The sequence below is a fragment of the Mus musculus genome, chromosome 6 (genome assembly GCF_000001635.26).
Source record: "Mus musculus strain C57BL/6J chromosome 6, GRCm38.p6 C57BL/6J".
NCBI lineage: Eukaryota > Metazoa > Chordata > Mammalia > Rodentia > Muridae > Mus > Mus musculus.
In genome coordinates, this window is record NC_000072.6 from 36,953,816 (window position 1) to 36,970,897 (window position 17,082).

At 41.8% G+C, this 17,082-nt stretch overlaps 1 protein-coding gene and 1 pseudogene across 17 annotated transcripts in view; one reads left to right on the plus strand and one right to left on the minus strand.

Annotated features, from left to right (window-relative positions):
* Dgki (diacylglycerol kinase, iota) overlaps nt 1-17,082 on the minus strand; it is a 463,575-nt gene that overhangs the window by 116,435 nt on the left and 330,058 nt on the right. The gene's annotated exons all lie outside the window — the stretch shown is intronic.
* On the plus strand, nt 2,839-6,615 carry Gm7452 (predicted pseudogene 7452; annotated as a pseudogene).

A 17,082-nucleotide genomic window follows, 5' to 3' on the forward strand; every position in this document is an offset into this window, starting at 1 on the left:
TGTAAAACTTAAATTTGCTTTTAAAAGCATCTTCTAACTTTTCAAACATGTGTTTGCTGTGGGCGGGTACTCCACTGACAGCAGGTAACTGCCTGATGAATGTGTGTTCCCTTCTCAGCATTAAAGCTTGCTCAAGAGGTGAAAGGGCTGATGGGAATTAGGGACTGGAAATGAAAGCTGCAAAGCAGAGGCAGGGATGGAGGAAGGGCAGAAAAGCCTAAGAAAGGATATGGTAGGAGACACATGGGATCTCTCCACTTTATCTCATTAGCTTGAAATGTGCCAAGGTTTCTGGGATTGAATTCTTACTTGACATCTGATAATAATGAGATTGAGTCAACTGGCAGTGTTTCAGTCTTCCCCAACCATGAGCCATGGGTACATTCTCCTACAGCCTGACATCATTAGCAGCCCATTGCTTACCTGGAACTAGCAAGGGGCATTAATAAGCAGATTAGCATACAAAAGGGAACCAGGCACCCTATGAACATTTTGCCTTGCCTTGCCCTGTTATGTCTGCAGTCTGTGAAAGATTTCACCACCTCTGGTTCTTATGATCAAAATTTGAATTCTGTAGTTTAAGCTAAACCAGGTCCTACCTATAGTTAATTTAAAATGTCAGTCACAAGATAAAAGCAAGCTATGTAGTTTTTATTGGACTTCGTTAGAAGGTGAGATTTCTGAAGTGCATTTTCTGGAAACTAGTTGGTTCTCCACAAATCTTGGTTTCAAAGTATACTGAATTCTGCCTTTTGCCACAGTAGCACTCTACCTGAGAGCTTATCTGTGGTGGCTTGAATTGGTTTGGCCCCCATAGATTCATGTGTTTGAATGTTTGCACTACAGGGAGTGGTGGCACTATTAAGAAGCATGACTTTATTGGAGTAGGTGTGGCCTTGTTAGAGTAGGAGTGGCCTTGATGGAGTAGGAGTGGCTTCGTTAGAGTAGGAGTGGTCTTGTTAGAGAAAGTGTGTCACTGTGGGAGTGGGCTTTGATGTCTCTTATCCTCAAGCTCTGCCAGTCCAGTATGGAATCCAGTCTCCTCCTGGCTGCCTTTGAATCAAGATGTAGAACTCTTGGCTCCTCCAGCACTATGTCTGCCTGCATACTGCCATGCTTCCTGCCAAGATAATGGACTGAAGCTCTAAAACTGTAAGCCAGCCCCAATGAAATATTTCCCTTCAAATAGTTGCCTTGGTCATGGTGTCTCTTCACAGCAATAAAGCCATAACTAAGACAGTATATCTGAGAACATGAAACTTGCATTTTTAAATCCCTATAAATTCTCTGGCATTTTTAATTTTTAGTAGCAATGTCTGGATTTCCTTTTCTTTTATTTTGGCAAGCACGTTCAATACACAAGGGACTTGGCTCAAGGTCTATAAGTCATACAGGGAATCATTTTAGAAAACAGGTTTAAAGTACTTTCTGACACCAGAGGCAACTGTAACATATGCCAGGAGTTTGGCATTTTGTACTGAGAAAGGTACAATACTTGCCTTCAAGGTGTTCGTGAACTTTGGGAAAGAGTTGTGTATATAGATCATCCTACTAGTGACAGCTTTATGATGGGAATTCCTGTGAACAAATACTAAACTTTGTTTAAGATTCTGAGAAGGTACACATTACCCAGTACCAGACAGACTTTCATAAGGAATGCTCCCTCTAGTGGCAAACATGAGAATTTCAATAGGAGAAGAAGGTCTCAGACAAAGGAAATTGTTGTATATAGTCCTACGCCATCATGGTACTGTGAGACAGCAAGTCCTGGGAAGGAAATTCTGCCTGTGTGGAAAACTAGAGTGAGAGCTAGTTCAGGCTTGACGATTTGTCTAAGTCAGGGTTCCTACTGCTGCGGTGAAACACAGTGACCAAGTTGGGGAGGAAAGGGTTTATATTTGTCTTACATTTCCACGTTGTAGTCCATCATTGGAGGGAGGCAGGACAGAAACTCAAATAGGGCAGGAAGCTGGAGGCAGGAGCTGATGCAACTGCCATGGAAGAATGCTGCTTACTGACTTGCTCTCCATGGACTGCTCAGCCTGCTTTCTTATAGAACACAGGACTAACTTCCAGCCAAGGGATTGGCAACACCCACAATGGGCTGGGCCTTCCTTGATCAGTCACTAGTTAAGATGACCTACGGGCTTGCCTACAGGCTGATCTTATGCAGGCATTTTCTTATTTAAGGCTCTCTCCTCTGCAGTCACTTGTGTCAAGTTGTCATAAAACTATCCATCGCACAATTTTATACTAAGAAGCCAAGACTTTATTCTTTAAAAAATGGGTAGACTGAAGTAGGAGGGCCAGCAGGAACACAAGGTCAGCACGGGCTATAGAGTTAAGTTTTAGGAAAGCCTGGTCTACATAGCAACAATGTATCTCAAAAACAAACAAGGCTGGTAAAATGGCTCAGCCAGAAAAAGTTTTTTACTATAAGCCTGGCGACCTGAGTTGGATCCTAATGACCAATACCTGAAAAAGGACAATGGACTCTCAAAGTTGCCCTCTAACCTCCATATACATTCTGTGGCACATATTCAGACATACAACACATATACACATACATCCACACACATGTACACACACAAAAAAAATGAATGGATGTCAACAGATTTCTAATAGATGAAGGTTTCAGATATACATTGATGATGACAACGTCAACATTCCCAGTTTGACTAAACTTTAGACAAGTGTCCTTAATAGAACCTCCTGAACTCGTATTCTGTAGAGCACTTATGTAAGCAGACTTACAATGGTAATTTCTTTCTCTGACCTATTGAGATGCAAACCTTTCTTGCCAGTTTTATGGCCTAGCAATTTAAAAAGGGAGGAGGGAGGCTTCTCCAGGGCTTTGCTTGTGACAACTGTGTTTTCCGGGACCACCGCGCCGGAAGTAGCGCATAGGCTTTTGGTTTATGTCTCCCCAGAGAGAGGAAGCCTGAAGAAGAATGGCCAGCACTAATTGTCAGGACATGGTCTGTGGGTCAGTGACATTTAGGGATGTGGCTGTTGACTTCTCTCAGGAGGAGTGGGCCTGCCTGGATGCTACTCAGAAGGTCTTATACAGGAACATAATGTTGGAGACCTACAACAACCTGGTCGCAGTGGTGGGAAGTTGCATTTCCAAGCCAGATCTGATCGTCTTACTAGAGCAGGAGAAAGAGCCCTGGATGGCTGTGAAGGAAGAAACGGACAGGCTGAGCCCAGATTTGGAGGCAGATTATGATGCTGAAAATATATCCCCCCGAAATCGTATTTATAATAAAAAATTTTCCAAACAGAGCATAAAGCAATTAAGTAGAACTTTTGACCCCAAGGGCTCCTGGTTTAGTAATGGCCCCAACTATAGTACATTCCATGGACTACAGGATTGTCAGAGTGATGCTGGTCAACAGATTACTAACAAGGAAGGAGTGCCTCCTTACACCTGCCAGACTCTTGCTCACAATACAGAAAAACCATATGAATGTAAAGAGTGTGGGAAGTGCTTTGGTTGTAGGTCAACTCTTACTCAGCATCAGAGTATTCATACTGGAGAGAAGCCCTATGAATGTGAGGAGTGTGGGAAGGCCTTCAGACTCCCCCAACAGCTCACAAGGCATCAGAAGTCTCACAGTGGTGAGAAGCCTTTCAGTCATAATGAAGGCGGACAGGCTTTTCAACATCCCAACCTACTCAAGTACCCTAAAGCCATTCATACAGGTGCCAAAGCATTTGCATGCAGGGAATGTGGGAAGTCCTTCAACCGTGTCTCCAGCCTTGTTGAACATGGGCTTATTCATGCTGATGTGAAACCATATGAATGTAATGAGTGTGGGAAAGCCTTTAAACGACACAGAAGTTTTGTGCGCCATCAGAAAATCCATTCTGGTGAGAGACCCTTTCAGTGTAAGGATTGTGGGAAGGGCTTCATTGTTCTTGCTCACCTCACTCCACTCGGCACCAGGGCAGTCATAGTGAAGAGAAGCCATTTGAATGTGAGGAATGTGGCAAGAAATTCAGAACTGCCAGACACCTTGTTAAGCACCAGCGCATTCATAGCGGCGAGAAACCCTTTGAATGCAATGTATGTGGGAGTGCTTTCCGGCTTCAACTATACCTTTCTGAGCATCAGAAAACTCACATGGAAGAGAAATACTTGGAATGCAATGTGTGTGGGAAGGCTTTTCGGCTTCAGGTATACCTTTCTGAGCATCTGAAAACTCACACTGAAGAGAATCCTTTCAAGTGTAAGCTCTGTGGGTCAGCCTTCCCAAATAAGTACCAACTTAATAAGCATCTCACAGTTCACACTGATGGGAAACCCTATCAGTGCAAGGAATGTGGCAAATGCTTTCGTCAAAGGTCAAAACTAACGGAACATGAGAGTATTCACACTGGCAAGAAACCCTTCCAGTGTGAAGAATGTGGGAAGTTCTTTAGACTTAACACACTTCTCATTCATCATCAGAAGTCTCACAGTGGTGAGAGACCTTTTGAATGTAAAGAATGCGGAAAGGCTTTCCTTCTTCCCAGTCAACTTAATAGCCATAAAATTGTTCATACAAGTAACAGACCCTTTGAATGCAAGGTATGTGGGAAGTCCTTCAAGCGTGAATCCAATCTCATTCAACATGGCGCTGTTCATGCTGGTGTGAAATCATATGAATGCAGTGAGTGTGGGAAAGGTTTTATTCACCGCTCAAGCCTGTTCCACCATCGGAAAATTCATTCTGATGAGAAACCGTTTAAGTGTCAGGAGTGTGGAAAGGCCTTCGTTGTTCTGGCGTATCTCATTCAGCATCAGAGCATCCACACTGGAGAGAAACCATTTGAATGTGAGCTGTGTGGGTCAGCCTTCAGATGTAGATCCCAACTCAATAAACATCTGAGAATTCATACTGATGTGAAACTCTTTCAGTGTGTGGAAGATTGAACATTGTTCGTGGAACAGAGCTTAGGGAGTCCACACTGGTGAGAAGCTCGTTCAGTGTAGTAGATATGGGGAAGCTCTTTAATATCTTTACAAAATTCTTAGACATGTTAGAATTCATACTGGCAAGAATCATCATGAATATAAAGAATGTGGGAAGTACTTTATGTGTGGTGGAGACCTTAAAGTACATCCAAGAATTCACACTGTAAGAAACATTACCACTGTCAAGAATGTAGGAAGACCTTTAGTTGAATATGAAACTTGTTTTGACATCCTAAATATAATAGTAATAAGAAGTCTTATGATGTAAGGAATATGGAAAGGCCTACAGTAATTCTAAGTTCCCTGTATATCAGAGAAGTTCTACTGGTGAGAAAGCCTATGAATAAAAGTAAGGTGGGAAAATGTTTAGACGTCGTGCAGCCTTCATGCATAGTGGCAAATTCATACAGGTAGGACACCCTATCAGTATAAAGAATGTGCAAAGACCTCCAAGTGGAGCTGGGGCCTTCTTCAACATAAAAAAAATGTTTGCTTGTGTCGAACACTATGAATGCAAGGAATGTGGGAATATTTACAGAATTAGCTCAGCTCTTAAAGCTCATCAGAGGGTCCATATAAGTCTCGAGATGCTGTGACTGTGAGGACTCGGTAAAAAAGCTTTGATTGTAAATGGTGAGCTTACACAACATCAGAAAATCCATAATCACCAGGAGTCATGTGCATGTGAAAGAGGACAAGCCACTGTATGAAAATCTTCCTGAACATCAGAAAACTCACATTGGGAAGACCATGACGTCACATAAAATGAGAACTTTAATCTGCCCTGGGATTTGGTGAACATAAGAGTATTCATATACTGTTGATGCCAAGAAATCCTTTGGAACGAGAATTTGGGAAGTTGGTTCAGAGAAGATACTCTGTTGAAAATGTCTCTTATCCTCAGAAATCTAGGAAGTCTCCTGACAACCTTTTCCCAGCATTCTAACAGTCTAGATTGACTGTCCCAGGATGCTGCCAAATGTGACTGGAAACAAAGTTGTTCTATCTTCCCTACAGGGTCAGGACACAGAATACTGATAGTTAAACTGTGAGGGGCCCTACATGAAGAACCTGACTCTGCCATTGTTCCATTGGCAGTAACAACAAAGCCCTGGTGGCTCTAATGTCTAGGAGAAAAAGCTGGATGCCTACAATTCAGAGTCCTTTGCTTTAAGGATTGAAGCTAGGTGTGGTGACTTTTGCCTGTAATTCCAGAATATGAGAGGATGAGGTAGGAGAATTACCAGGCATTTAAGGCAAGCCTGGGTTTCATGTCTGAAATCCAGGATATCTTGGAAAAGAAAAGCAAAATAAATACACAAGCCTAGAGGCTCAGGGATCTACAGACAAGAGAAGGCAGGAAGATTGTAAGAGCCAAGGGGTGTCTTCAAGGAAATACTGACTTCCAGACACAACAGATGCACATTATGAACTCTCAAGAGTCCATGCAGTGTGTGCAGGTTCAAGGAAGACAGTCTCAACAATGGGGGATGGGGGGAACCATGGGCTCCCACCCCTAACCAGTGAACTATCTGTAATTGACACCTGCTAGCAAATAAAAATCAGGTGTCTCCAATGCTGTCTCACTGGGTGTATCAACACCTCAGGGCCCACACAAAATAAACTTGGTGGTATTTTTGTGAAAAAAAAAAAAATAATAAATAAAAAGGGGGGAGGGAAATCCAAACACTCACGAACACTGCTGAGATGTGAAAACCATGAAAGTGAGACCCTTTTCCATTCCTTGTAATAATACACAGCCAGTAAACATAGACGGGCTACCACACTGCCCACCATAATCCTGAGTCCTTTTCTACGCGCTTAATCCAAGGCTTCAAAGAGTTCCTCACCTTTGTCTTTGACAAAATCTTACAAAGATCATCACTGCCAGTTAATACAAGAGACAACTTTATGGAAAACAAGATGAGTCTGCAAGGAGGAGTTAGCAAATGACTGCAAGGGGTGAGGTGAGTAAGGGGGCTGACTGGGATGAGGGAGCAATGGAACACACAAAGGGAGACAAGTAGGAGACTTCTTCACAGCCAATTAATTAGGTAATGAGAGATCGGAGAGCAAAGGCCACTCAGGGATGGCATACAGGGCTGTGGGAGCGCAGCCACGTGACACACTTGCCTAACAGCATGGTGGTGGACTTGCAACTGCAAGGTGCAGCTCTGTGGAAGAAGGCTCAGGAGGGCAACAGATGCATCAGAGGAAAACTGGTGAGAGAATTGTATAAAATCAAGCAGACATGAATGATGGCGGATTGCAAGACATCTGACAAGGTGATTTGGTAATGCCAAAAACATCAGCATAGGGCTCTTGAGTAACAGACAGAAGTGGGAAAAAAATATTCAGAGCAAAGATCAGAGGGAGAAGGAAGAAGAGAATTCTAGATCTTCTGGGACACCTACCTCACTACAGCCCACACTGCAACATCTCTAGAGTTAGCCACCAATAAACACTTCCATTTTCTGCATTCCAAATCATCAGCAAAATGCACAAGTCTCATGGGAAAGTGTGTGTGAAGAAGTGAAATCCCAAAATCAAAGGCAACATCGCAGCCTCAGCTCCTAGACAAAGGCAACAGGTTCAAATGGAAGCCAATGGCGGGCATTATTTACCCTGCATTTGTTTTAGTTTTTCTTCCTGTTTCTGATGAGTGTGTTTTCTATATTGTGAGACAACAAGAAATAAATCTCAAATGCCCTTTCCTTCTCTTAAGCACTAGAGACTAAAAGTCTAGGTTGTAAAATGTTATAAAGTAGCATCATCTACAAACTTGATATGAAAGTCTGTCCTCATCATACGATGGTTTATTGAATCCTATTTTAGTAAGGATTCCTACCACCATTATCAAATTATAGTTCAACAAAATGATCAATAATCTCTTGGAGTTCACACCCAGTATGAAGGTGATGTCAGAATTTAAATCACCTGGAAGAAAAATCTATGGTCGTGCCAGTGGGATATTGTCTCAATTAACTGAAGTGGGAAGATCTGCTCACTGTGGGTAACACCATCCCTTAGGCAGAGCATAAAAAGTGGGGGAAGCAAGCTGAACACAAACATACATGTGTTTATTCTCTCTGCTCTTGACTGTGAATGTGACTTCAAATCCCTGTTGTCAGAATCCCAACACTGATGGGTTGTGAGCTAAGATAAATCCTTTCTCCCCGAGTTGTTACTGTTAGGATGTTTTATCATAGCCACATAAAAGTATGACATCTAGTGTTAAATCTGAATTTTTTTAAAGCCTTTGGCCTTTGGTTGTGAGGTCTTATAACAGCCTAGGCAGTGAGCAATGTAAGTTGATTTTTTTCCCCCAAAGTATTCCATCAAAAATATTCGAAAAATGTTTAGATATATGGGATAACCATCACTGACACTGTATTTGGAAGGGAGACAACAAATAGTTAACTGTGACATGGAAATAATTAGCCTGTATACCAAAGTCAGGTATACAAATAAGAAATTCCAGATGAAGGGCTCAAAACACCAAATCGATGATTCATAGCTGTATCCAAAACATAAATGTATAAAACGAGGGTCACAGCCACACTGGTCCAATTTCAACATCATCTCATCAATTATCCTGTGTGGGGATAGCTAAGGTCACTAGCTATAGAGTCACTGAAAACTTAGTCATGTAGTTCTGAATTTCTGAGCTGATGGGACCCATATGGAAAATTAACGACAAGGCCTCAATTATCTTTCTGGAAGCAAAGAGAGGTAGCCTTGTTAATTTGTGGGATAGGGCAGCTGACATCCTACAAAGGCCTCTCATTCTACTCCTAGGGGACTCCAGGAGGATGGCTGTAACCATCAGATGCTAAGAAAGTGTGCTTGTCTCCACCGGATACTGTGACCCTGGGGCTTGAGCCATGAAATGGGCACACCAATAAGTGGTTCTGAGTCAATCTGCAAAAAGCTTATTTTCAGATGATCTCACACATTTCTATCCCTGGCTCTGTACAGCTCAATATCATTACCAATTAACTTGATTGTTGAGAAGCAAACTCTGACTGAAGTTCTATTTACTGCCTGTAGTGTGAGAATAGAAATCATGGCTGGAATTTAGGCAACAGTTCATGACAAAGGAGCATCCAAGCTCAGCACCTACTTATATTCTACTAATTTGCATTCTTAAGAAAGTAACATCTTATCTTAGTCTAATCTTCCTAGGTAGTAAGAGGTCAGATGAAGACATAGAGTGGGCCAAGGGGATGGCTGAGTGGGTAAAAATGCCTATCTTCAATCATGAGTTGCATCCCTTGAATCTCCATGAGGAAAGGAGAGATCTGATTCCTGCAAGTTGTTCTCTGACCTTCATATACTCTCCATAACACATATGCCAACTCTACCCTCTCACCCACAGATAAATAATTCTAATTTGAAAATCTAAAAACACAAAGAAAATCTTAGGGGCTTCTTTTCTAGTTGAACACTAGGATACACAACAGTTCTAGATAGATCTACTTCATCCAGTTGATAAAAGGAGATGAAAAGTTTCAAGGATTTTGTTATGTGTTACATAAATTATTTCAAGCATAGTCGGATAGCCAGCATGTTGTTTCTAGGCATGAAGTGTCCCGCTCAAATCTGTCCCACGACCTCTGGAATTCCAGGGAAAACCCATGTCTGAGTCTCCCTCCAGGAAGGAAGTTGCTTTATTCAAGGTTTGTTGTCCCCCATGTTCTAGGAGCCCATTCAGTATGTAGTGACCTTGGCCTGCTAGGAGGTAAGTCTACACCCTGTTGCATGTTGAAAGGTCACCGTGGGAGTCCTCTGCCACTACTTTATTATATCTCACCTTCTTACTTTGCCCAGTATGTGGTCCTTGCCCTGCACATGTGTGGCTTCCTCTTGGGAATATGCCATTAGCCCAGTTAACTTCCTGTACGTAAAACTCAGTCTCAGGCTGTAAATCTCAGGGAGCCCCAAACTACAAACAAGAATGCTGAACCCCAACTCTCTTAAACAGCACATTTCTGTATGTGCACACATGTGCTCAGAAAGAAGCAGAGTATGTGCTATGAAGTTCACTGTAAAGGGGCAAGAAAGAGAAGCATTTCATTAAAATCCTTTCTCTGCAGGTGACTCTGTACAAGACAATGCTTTATTGTTCCCATAGTCATGTATTTGGTCAATGTAGCCCCCAGGAAAATAGAAAGAACAAAACAAATAAATATTGTGTGCACTATTATTTATTATTCAGCATGTTGGCAAGAACTTGTATAGTGACATGGTAAATGAAAGAATAATAATGTCACACCAGGGTCCTGGAAGAAACCTTTCAGAGAGAAATCAACTACCACTTAAACATGCAATAGCTGTCAATATGGTGTGGTTGTCTGAGTGAGAATGACTCCCTAAATCATGCATTTGAATGCGTCATCCCCATTTGGTGGAATTGTTTGGGAAGGATTAAGAGGTGTGACCCTGTTGAAAGAGGTGTGTCACTGGAGGTGGGCTTTGAGGTTTCAAAGGCTCACATCATTCTTAAAACCTGATGATCATCCATGTTCCAAACAATACTGAAAGCTTCTCTTCCCACTCTATTACAGGCCCTTTCCTACAAGTCCACAATCATGTTCTACCCCTCTCTACCTGACTGGGTAACAGCCACATAGATTTTACTGTTTATTACAAACCAAGAACACTTATACCACTGGGCCTTTTTGCTTCTCATTTCTTCAACCTGGGGATACTCTTCCCTCAGGCATCTATATTTCCTCTTCGCCTTTAGGTGCTCTGTTGAATTGCCAGCTCTTGAGAAAATCTCCTTGTGGTTGATTTCCTTGAGGAAAGGAGCTCCCAGTGACTGCCCTGCTTTCCTTTCCTTTCTAGTACATTCTACTGAGCTATAGTAGTTATTCCCCCCGTATAAGGGTGAGCACTTTTAGTAACTCCGCCACTGCCTGACGTCATGCTGAAAGGATGAAAAGCAGTCAATAAATGTAAGCTGAATGCATGAGTGGGTGATTTATTTGGAGCTGAAGATATAAAACTTGGTTGGGTTGTTTTCAACAAACCAGAGGACAGTAAATTAAGATAATATCAGTTGAATGTGAAAAGGATTTTGGAATGCTTCAGGAACACTTAACATGGGAATCTTATTCTATAAAATACATTTTATATGACAAAATCAAAACCAGTGGATGGAAGACACAGAAAGCCCAGTAACTAGATGAATATGCAGAATGCTGGCCTCCTTCACAATTCCATTATGGTTTCTACTCATCAGCTGCTTTCTATATGAGATGAGATTAAGGACCCTACCTGACAGACAGGGAAGATGGGAGAGTTAAATTCCATGATATGTGTGGAACAACACAGATATCCCCTAGCTCAATACAATAGTACAATATACCTTAAACCACTAGCATGCATACTAATATTTCATTTTAAACTTGAATGATTAATATAATGTACAGTCAAAGATAAAAGAAACTGAGCACAGAATTCTGGGCAAATGTCAATGTGTGGCCAGGAAATAAACACTTGGGAAAGGATGGATCACGGCTCATAGCAGACAAGCTGGAGTCATTTAACTTCCTGACAGGTTTCAAATTGAAATGCCTCCCTCCATCAAATGAGTGCTAATCTCTACTGAACAGCCCTGTTGTCAACTTGGTAAATGAGGGGGAAATTAAATTCTAGATAAAGCAGTTGATAGAAAGAATCATATCTTTTGGAAAAAGATCATTATTTATCTGATGCTTGATAGAAAAACGGGTACTTAGTGTTTCCATAGCTTACCCAGTCCTTAAAACAGAATAAAAAAGCAATTCCCAGAATATCTCTATTTTTTTGTTTCATTTTTCAAACAACATTTGCTTACAGTAAGAACTCACTCAATATAGATACTTTTGAGATAGGAGGGTAGGGCCTTAACATCCCTGAAAGAGGCCTTATAAAATTAACATAGGGGAGAAAAGCTGGGAAAAAGGAAAAGCAGAAATGCCTCAGCTGAGGCACTTGAGACAGCTGGTGCCCACTGCTGCTCCAAAGAGTAACTTATGCTCATTAGAATGTTAAAATGTATGCCCTTGGTGGAAACCTAAGATGCTATTGAGATATGAAATACATGAAGTCGTATGTATATACTCAGACTAAGGATACAATGAAAACCCAGTGCTACAAAACTAAGCTAGGAAGACTGTTCTGTTGGCATAGTGAGACCAATGAGGAGTTAAACTCTTCCCTGCTCCAGGGAAACTGTCCCACCTGCTCACAGACCGACTCTGCTTCTACCACCGTGATGCCTTCCTTCTGTTCAATCACCTTCTCCAGGACACAGGACACAGAGCCTGTCCAGATGTGCGTTCTGACCCCACAAAGCTGCTATCGTATCCAGTGGCTTATACTGGACGGTGAGATGCCCTGGTCTCCTATGTCACTGCTCAGCATCTGTCAATGCCCAGCCACAGTACATAAGCTGTTGAAAGCACAAATATATGATGACTGACTTCCTCTGCCAGTTGTGCATACTGATTTCAATCAAAGTCAAACAAGGCAAGTTAGAACAATGAGTACTTCAGGGATTTATCTTCTGCCCTTTTAAATGTGCCTGAGACTTAGTGACTTCCACATCTGATCTGACTTAAAGTCAGGAGAAGTTTTACTTAGAGAGAGCCTTGGCTACTCCATGAGATGGGTAACTGAGAACTTGAGACTAGACAGCACAAAGACCTAGGGTAAAAGCAAATACTACTATTCTAAAATAAATAAATAAATAAATAAATAAATCGAAATAAATCGAAATAAATTAAAATGTGTCAAGAAAATGACCAATGACATTCTGCTATACACATAGATACTCAGCCACCATCAAAGTATCTCTTTCCTGCAGCGGATGGGAACAAATACGCATACTCACAACCAGACATTACTCAGAATATGAGAAACCTTAGAACATTCAGCTTTAAATGTGATATCCTTATCAACACTCTCCACTCAGGGCTCAGGAACCCTATGACAGAGGAAGCAGAAGATGTCGGAGCCAGAGTGGATAGAGGACAACATGAAAACAAAGCCGGTTGTACTGACACAATAAAATCTCATACGAATACATAGAGAACAGAGACTGGGGCAGCATACACAGGGCCTGCACAAGTCTATACCACGTTCTGTACACATAAACTATAGCATCTGGCTTAGTGCTTTTTATGGGATTCCTGAGTATGCAGATGAGTTGGTCTCTGTTTCTTGTGCCTTCTTTTGCGCTCTTTTCCATCTTCTTGTTTGTCTTGTAGAATTCTTAAGTGTTAATCTTTCTTTTATCATGCTTTATCCCACTACTACTCCTTAGAAGCATGTCTGTTTTCTAATGAGAGAGAGAAAGGGGGCAGATCTGGATGAGAGGGAAGGGAAGGGAAGAGGAACTGGGAGGAGTAGAAGGAGGAGTGACTGTAAACATATGACAAAAACTTCAATAAAAGGGAAAAAATTAAAGAAAAACAATAGTCACGGTGGCAAATACCACCAAATTAAATACTATGATTTGGATATGAGGCCCCTCACTAAAAAGGTTACTGTGTTGAGGTTTGGGCCCCCAGTTGTCTGTTCTACTGGAGGCAGATATATCATGAAGCTCTGTCTCTGTAGGGATCAGTCATCCAATGAATTCATAGCTGAATAGACGTGGTTGAATGGAAGTCTTTGTTGGCGTGTCTTTGATAAGAATATTTCGTCTCTGGATCCTTCTCCCCTCTGGCTTTCTGCTTTCTGGCTTCCACAACATGAGTGGCTCTGATCCAGCTCACTGTCTCTGACACAGTGCTCTGCCTCAGCCAACTGCACACTGAGCACTCTTAACCCAGGAGCCAAATAAATCCTCCCATCCTAAGATTTTTTTCACTCCGCCATTTTGTCTTAAGGTTTAGCAACCAAAGCTAATCAAGCCACCAAGGTGACATTATCAGGGATGTCAGGTAGTTATCAGATGAGTCCTAAGGTAATGGGCCAGCCTTTAAAAGTTGTTAGTAAGAACATAAATTATTGAAATATGGAAATTCTTCAGAAAATTGAAGTATAATTACTGTGTGACTCAGACATACCACCTCTGACCATGCTTTCAGAACAAAGTCTAGGTTGACCACCATAAACACACACACACACACACACACACACACACACACACACACACTCCCCAAAAAAGATAAAGAAAAAATAATGGGTCAGGAAAGCAACTTCCCTTCTGTCTTTCCATCACTCATAGATCTGATCAAACTGAGTAAAACAATACAGAAATCCAGATCAGAGGATATTCTACCGGACCTCTGACCTGTATCATCAAGGTCACTGGGGGCAAGTCTAAGAATCTGTAACAGTCCAGAGGACACTGGGTAGATGTGCCAGATTCAGGAAAGGTGGTACCCTAGATTGGATCTTGGAACAGAAAGTCTAAGTTAAGGGTTTAGTTAATAGCAAAGAAGCACTGGTCTTTGAGAAATATATTGTGACAATTAATGTAAAGTTGGGATTATCTGTCTTGTTTTTGAAACTTTATGAATCTCAAACCATTCTGGAAGTACTGAATTGATAAAGTAACCCAGGCCCAAGAAAACAAATACTGCCTTCCTCCTCTCATACAAGGGTGCTAACTTCTCTTTTTTATGTGTGCATATTTATGTGGAAATGAGAATAAAGGTATGCGAGGGGGTAAGAGATTGCACAGAATAGGATATGGGAAGGGCAACAGAACACATACCCTGTGGACTTGGGAGGCTGAGTGCTGGGGATGGAAGGGAACAGGCATAGAGTGGGAGAAGGGGAGTGAAGGACAGAGATGGGTGACAGGGACAGCCAATCAACACAAAGTTGTATGAAAGTCCCATAAGGAAGCCTACTAACTTAAGTGGTAATTTAAAAGTAAAGAAATAAAATGTTAAATTTCAGCGAGGCTATGTCAGAAGATGCATCTAGGAGACGGAACTCAGGGGTGGAAGAGAAATTGTAATTATCTGGTCAGATAATCACATATGAGCATGGCGCTCGCATGCTTCATGGGTTTAAGCTTCTTATCATGCCAGTACACCGTTGTGCAGGAAGTGTAATAGAAGCAACTTGAGTGACTACAGTTCTACTTTCTTCCCACCATCTTGTCAGGACCCACCTGGCCTCATATCTGAAGGTTCCTGTTCTGAGAATTCAAATATTAAAATCTTTCCAAGCAGTTACCTGATTCCCCGCAGAGGAAAACACTCACATCATTTGACTCCCCAGATTGATCTTCTGAAATGTGTATCGATGTTTTGCTTAGAGTTACTTTTTAAAATTCATTATATTAATTATCTACGTTGTGTTTGCACTGTATTTGACCCCAAATTGACTAATGATCTAAAGCATATGGGAAAGAGATGCCCAGGCCTTATGAAAATAGAAGTGAAAATATTGCTCTATGAAAGAGGTCCTGAGAACAAAGGCATCAGTATCCTCCAGCCTGTTCTTCAAGGGGAAAAAGTGAATTGGAGGGTGGTGGGCTGCATAGTCTGTCTGAGGTCAGACTATCCCCTGAACCTGGTTCACAGACCTGAAGACTCATGGGTGATGTGATGACAGACAGTGAAGCTGCTTAACAATAACAGCCTCACCTCACATTTGCAGATTGACACAGCACGGTAATGTGTCAGGTTCAGCAACAGGGGCTTTATATACAAGATTACATTTAAACCACCCCCCCAGCCCCCGCACTGTACAAGGTTTCAATTATATTCTCATTTTAGAGATGAGAGATCTGATCATCAGAAAAATTAAATTACTTGGCCAAGGTTGCAACTGAGATTCAAACACAAACATTCCTGGCAGTCTCCCCTAACTCGCTTACCAAGAAAATTCCATTAGTACGGACGCCTAAATGCTCTAATTAGACTGTGGGCCTGATATCATTAGTCTGAACCAATATACTGAGGAAGCTTGCATGATACATTATAGGCATCCACACAGCATCCATTACCCTGAAATGATGCATATACAAGCTTCTTAATTGTGCACTTGATGTGCAACAAACATTACCCCCTCCTGCCTTTGTCTTCATTTGGTCCAAACAAATACTTGTTTGTATTTTAGACTCTTATGAATTATCACAGCAATTCAGGATCCCTGAGTTTCCTCCTCCAGGGCTATGGTAATCACTTCTGCCTCTCCTGAAGATCTGGTTATCTGATATCTCAGACTCATCCTTATATGATTCTAGGACAAGCTATCAGACATGCTGACCACGAGACAGTACTTACCACATGGCCAAAATGCAATGCTTGGCCAGTGGGAAAACTGTAACTTTAGATAACGCAAGTTATAAAACAAAGCTGCACATGGGTTGCTAGAACTGACGACAATGAGTATGGAGAGCTAGAGTGTCACAGGTTCAAAGCTAAACTTACCCGGTCATCTTAGTCTTTCTAGTGGACAGTCTTCTACTATCCCCTTGCATGTGACTTGAGATCCTGGTGAGGGGGACTCTAAACTGCTCTATGGGACACTCATAATGACTCCACTGAAACCCACCTTTACTCTTCAATTTCTTTCCCACTGCCTCTCCTCACTTACCTTAAATATTAAAAACTACACCTTTCCATGTCCCTGTTCTGTTATTATCTCTTCTATTTACTTCATCCCTTCTTAATAAATTCAATTCAAAATTAATTCTAAAACTCTTCCTGGGCCTCCTGACTCATACTGTAAATATTCTTTAAATAACAATTTTGATTCTTAAATCTACAGTTCCTCTGTAGCCTGCCTGACAACTCAGATTGACTCAGACTATTATTTAACATACTACACTGCCTTACGTGGACAATGTCTTCCTGATACGGAATCTGAATAGCAGCCTTTGCTTCAGAGACCTATAGCTGACAGCACCCTATCAGACAAGCAGCCCCTGCCTACTATCTTCCAGCTCAGCTCAAAAGCCAGGAATTCAGATTTGACACCTATCATCCCCTGCCCACTTCTCCTCCTCCTCTTTCCTTCCCTATAAAACCATGCCTGTATCCCATTCCTCTGTATGCCCCCCTCCCGTCTCGTGTGTGTGTGTGTGTGTGTGTGTGTGTGTGTGTGTGTGTGTGTGTGTGTGTATGTTAGAACATGAGCCTGCCACTTCAAGATACTGGTCCCTC